The following is a 6,000-nucleotide window of genomic DNA, read 5'->3' as shown; positions in this document are numbered from 1 at the left end:
TCATACACAGCGTGTCACCTCCACAAGTATGGCTGGCCTAATAGTACATCACAAACATCTAGAGGTGTAACATCACACAATACCTCGTCTATGAAGGGCTTGATGCTGTAGGGAAGGCGACACTGCTGGCGAACTTTGAGATCTCGTCCTTCGTGAAGCCAACTGATATTGTACGGCTGTGGGTGTGGTGTAGTTGGTAGGTCCAACCGCTTCACGACCTCTGCTGAAATGAGGTTCTTTTGGCTGCCACTATCGACAATGAATTGCAATGGCGAACCCTTCACCCACATCTGTGAGTGGAAAAGACGTTCCCCCTCCTCTGGATCTTCGGGCTCATTTTTCTGGATCTTGGCAGTAGCAACAGTGGCACTAGGATTCGCATCAATGATCTGCTTCCCTTTGTCATTCCCCTTGTCGGGTTCTGCCTCAGAGTTAGAACATGCATCTGATTCGAAAGCCTTCAACTCGGCCACCAGCGACCACTTGTGTTATGAGTGGGACTCTTGTGGAACTCACACCACTTTCCTGTGTCCTTCTTCGGCTTCGTGGTGTTGTTATTTTCTTGCAGCTTCGAGGGGTTGTCTTGGGTCACCCCGCCTTGGCTTTGTCCTTTGGGCTTCGGATTTGCAGATCCAAAGTCTCGCTTCTTCTGTTTGAACTTTTGCTCGATTTTGACAGCGTATCGGTATGATGTGCCGAGTGAGGAGATGTTCAAGAACTCCATCTCTTCCTGGATGTATCTGTGTAGGCAACCCCGGTATTTGAGTACCAGATGCAGCTCAGAATCTTTGATACCCAACTGTGTGCAAAGGGTATGAAAAATATTTGTGAACTCTGGCACATCTTGGTCTCGTCCTTGCCGCAGTGTGGTCCATTTGATGTATTTGTCCTCATAGCTTTTGACAGGGTAGTACTGCTCCTTGATGGCATCCCAGAAGTCATTCCAAGTGGGCACAGCTGAAAACAGTGAGCCCGTACTTTCATCCTTCTGCTCGCAGTATGTTTCCCACCAGTCCTTGACGTGGGGGGCTGCTTTGAGAAGAGCGAAAACAATCTTTTCCCGACTTGAAAATTCATGAACAAAAAATACCCATCTAGCAGATTTAACCATTTATCTATGGCATCTGCGTCTATTTGACCCTCGAAGATGGGGATTTCAAAATTAACTTGTACCTTAAACGGTGTGGCGTTTCTAGAGTAGCTGTTGGAAGCCGATGCGTCGCCTCTGGGTAGCCGCTGAAGGATCTGCGCAAAGCTATCCATCATCGCATTCCTTTGCCGCTCGAGGGCTTCTTCGAGCAAGATTCTGATAGGATCTCCTGCCCCCTCGTCTTTCTTCTCATCCGCCATGGGAGGTCATCGAGATTTGCGAGGCTGGTCTTGCAAAAGTTCAACCAATTCAAGCCCTAACTCCTTATATCCCGACCTCGTTGGGGACATGCAAAGAAAAACAGAGAAAAAACAGACCGCTCTAATATCACTGATCCAGATTTAAACAGGAACACAATAAAATACAGAGAGAACCATAAAGACAGATATGCAGCGGAAATAATAATTCATTTCATTATTGTAAAATACTGAAATATTCTTACAAATAGAAATGGAAATAACCCAGCTAGGGCGATGGTAGCTTATCTCTGAGAAGAAATGTGTCGGCTACATGCCTCTGAACTGTTCTCCAAAAACTGTGTTACAATGAGGCTCGAGGGCCTATTTATTGTTGAGAAACAATGGAAAACCCTTCACATTCCAAAACCTAACCCTAGAAGATGAAACGCCAAATTCTGGGCCTCGTTTTTGGGTAAGTTGGGTCGCGAATTGGTTGCACTATATCCATTTTACGCGCATGATAGCCCGTTGGAAAGATCTCTTCGAGGACTACGACAGAAAAGACGATTTTTAGACAGAAAACTCGCTGGCGGTGGTTCCCCAAAAAAATATCGTTTAGGGCCTCAAAACGGCTCTGGAAGTTTAGGACTCGAAAAACTGCTAAAAATAGTAAACTGTGCTATAATTAAGGAAACAGAAAAACTAAAAGAGACAGTTGTGGGGGTCTAAATGGGATAGGTGGGTGGCCACCAACATCCACCTAGATCATGCCTAGTTTTCAGGTGGCAATGCCATCAGTACTAAAACTCACCTTAGGAATTTCCACCTTTGTGTGAGCAAATGGTGCCATGATACTAACCATGAGGATGTTAAAATGAGACTTTTCAATTTTTCATTAGATGGCGATGCTATGGATTGGTTCATAGACTTACCTGCTAACAACTTCAATTCTCTAGAATCAATCATTGGCACTTTTGAAGAAAAATATGGAGATGAAAGGAAGATCAAAGTGAAAGCTAATGAGAATGATAAGGATCTCATCAAGGGGTTGACTCAAATGATTAAGGATATGCAACTCAACCAAGTTCAACTCATTAAGACCATGGAGGAAAACCATGCACAAGCAATAAAATCCATGGAAATCAATCATTCTAATTAAATGGCCAATTTTCAAAATAGGTTGCTCACCATGGAAGAAAAACAAGTGCAAGTAATCAACACCATGGAAACGAATCATGCCAAGGAAATAAGTGTTATTAAGGCTAATCAAGTCACTTTTCAGAATAGGTTAGATGAAATGGAAAGATTATGAGTACAAAAATTCCAACTTAGGTTAAATGATGAATGGGAAGCGAAAAAAGAAACAAATCATAAGCCTCCCAGTCCACTGAAGCAATCTTCATCTCATTATGAGGAGGTCATTTACTCCATTGAAAAATGGCTAATTGATGGAGACTTGGATAGCAAGGAAACTGAGAGGAATGAGGTTTATACTTATCAGATTGATCCATCACCCATGTCAGAGCGGAAGTAGAATGGACAAAAGTAGGTCAGAGAAGTCTTGGATACTTCGAATTTTCCATCTAAGTGTCTTCAAGATCGAGCAGAAAGGTCTACTTTGATCACATCAACATCAACATCACAATCTGTTAAGAAGAAAATTAAAAAGTGGAAAGGATTTGGTAAATCTTATGGCCATGTACAACATAGTGTTGGGATTGATCAAAGTCCTCAAATATTCAGAATTGGACAGGGCCCATCAAAAAAGTAGCCCATGGATTTGCCTGAAAGTAAGCAGGTTCTCAGCATGAACTTCATTAAGGACATATGATGCTATGGAGCATCTTTCTGTATCATATTTCTAACCTTATCCCTCGTCATTTTATTTCATGAATAAATTGTCATTTATGCTTTTAGAATAAATTTTCATTTCTTCGTTTCTGTAATTGATTTCTTTTCATGATATTTTTGAATGGATAATGGTGATACATATCTTTTGTCGATGGATGCAGATTCTAGGTTCTTGCACACTATCACATTGTATCTAGCGTGCATCCCCATATGGAGTCAAATGTTGACCACTAGAGTGGCACCTGATGATTATATGAAGACTCCATGCCCAAGGATGATCCAAAAGACATTTTTACTATCAGATATCATCAATGAATGAAGTTTTTTAACTCTACTTCTATCTTCTCATCATCTTTCTTGTACCCAGATTCCACACCCTATGGGGAATTGTAATAAGTGATACTAGTAATGATGAGTTTTGAGTCTGTAACAAGCCTAAGATGTTGAGACTCGATCAAAAAACGAGTACACCTTGGAGTGCTTTTTTTTTAAGTTAACTATCCTTTATTTTTCAGAGGCAGATAATTTTTTTGGGTTTTTCACTCACGTTTTACACCTCTCACCTTCAACTTTCTACTGTAACACACTTTCAGGGTTAATAATGTGGTTTGAACCCTCAAAACCCACTTTTCCTAAGTTTAGTGGTAAATCTGGCAATTAATTAAGCCAGAAATTAAATAAATGGAGAAAAATAAATATCCACATATGCTAAATGTTGTGGAAATGAGGTGGAAAATTATGGTAGAGTTAAAGTGAAGTGACTTGGACTCTTAAAATCAAAGAAATGACATGTGCTCAAATAAAATCGAATTTTTAGCATTAAATAAAAAAACTGATTGGAAATTCGAATTTGTGAAGTTAATGCACATTTGGGAGGATTTAGGAGAATATTTGGTGGGTATTTTTGTGGGAAATTGTTCCCACATGGGTTACCACCCATAGACACTTGTCATTCTACCATAAAATTCGAATTTGGCACATAAGGGAGGAAAAATGATCTTCACTTGCCAGAATTGATTTTTACACTTGGCATTGGAGCTTCAGTCAACAAATTCGAATTTCTCTTTGGGATTGTCACCTCATGCCATTTGTCATTGTCATTCTTCATTGGGATTTTCTCCCAACTCTCTATATAATAGAGCCATGGGCTCTCACATTGAATAATATTGTTACTAGCTATTGTGCTTGTAGAAGCGTTGCTGCCTTGTACACTTTCAGAAATATCAATAAAGACTTTGGGGTTTCATTCATAAGGTGTTCCTCCTTTTCGAGTGTGATGGATTGTTGAGCATTGATATTATTCCCTTTACTCATGCTTTGATCTAATTTGCTTCTATATGCTCTTGCATTAAAGCTATCTTGCATTGACATTTGATTTAGAAATATGCTCTAGGTATAGAATGCTCTAGTTGGTTTTAAATAAATCTCTAGAGTTTCTTATCATTGTTTATTGCTAAATCTATATGGAACTAATTCTTGATTGAAGTTTTGTAGAGGGAACATCTTGTTGAGATTACAGAATCAAGCATGAGGGGAAGTCTTTGGAGAGACCAACCCACTCTTGATACATTCTTAAAAGAGCTCTCATTTGTTCTTTGAACCTTCATAGTCTTATCTTACAAAGTGGTTTTGCAGGGATTTCGACACATAGCTTGTACACAAGCCGAGAACTTCTAAATTTAAATCTCTTTTAAAAAACACTGTACTTCATTTTTTTCATTTGCTATCTAAGAACTTGAAGATGGCTAAGCAAAGGCGAGAGTTTACTCACTCTTTAGCTTAGCCTTTTGTAAATTATAATTGTACATATACATTTTATCTTGTTGATTTTTCTGTTAATACTTAACTAATTTTGCAGTCATTTTTTGGATTGTTTGCTAACTCTTGTGTGGCATATTTTGAAAAGCAACTTCCCGCAACATCTGGCAAGTGTTTGCAAGACCTTTGGCAAGCGTTGGGGGTTCGATTTCCAAAGATGTCGTGAGCCCTTTCGAGGCTTATTTTGGCCAAGTCGAGTTCACTAGAGCGTTGCCCATTTTCCTCTTTAAGCTGTGGGAATTTGGAAGAAACTCACACCTTGTTTCCCTTGCATAAGTTTTATGAGATCTTGTCACTATTTTCTCAATAAATGAGGTATAATGTCCAAGTTTCAAGCAATTATTGTGAGGACTCTCTTTGAAGTTTAGTTGAAGACTTTGAAGGACCCTCTTCTCTTTGTAATATTAATAAAAGATTTAATTTTCTTGTGGGAGCTTGGGATTTCTCCCATGGTATCCTATCTCCCCATTTAGAGAGAGGCTTCTCTTGGGTAGATTGGCATTTGCATGGTTTAAGATTTCATACTTCATTCACTTACATGCATGCTTTAATTGGGAATTAACACGACCTCACTATCACATTTCATTAAGTTAAAGTTTGTTACAATTTCATTTGAGCTTTGCATTATCTATCTCATTGTTACTTGAAGCTACAAGCTTACACTTTACTTTGGGCAATTCATCATTTACATGCAAACATTTTATATTCCTAACAAACTTTGATTTGTTTCCATTTACCTTCGTTAATTGTTTCATGAGCACTTGAATACATGCTTCAATTTTACGCTACATTGTTATCTTGAATATTGGAGCAATTATTGTCATGGTCTATTTGAAACAAATTTTACTTTCAAGCAAATTACTTGTATCATTTTAATTCATTGATGAAACACATGCAACACTTGTAAGCTAATTTTATTCCTCCAATTGAAGTTATAATTGCAACTTATGTTGAATACTATTTCATTTTCAAGCATTGCAAATCAATCTCTTTGAAGCATTT

The sequence above is a fragment of the Pinus tabuliformis genome, chromosome 7 (genome assembly GCF_031772625.1).
Source record: "Pinus tabuliformis cultivar Carrire ecotype Pingquan chromosome 7, CPIR1, whole genome shotgun sequence".
Lineage (NCBI taxonomy): Eukaryota > Viridiplantae > Streptophyta > Pinopsida > Pinales > Pinaceae > Pinus > Pinus tabuliformis.
Note: the sequence above shows the minus strand (reverse complement) of the source record.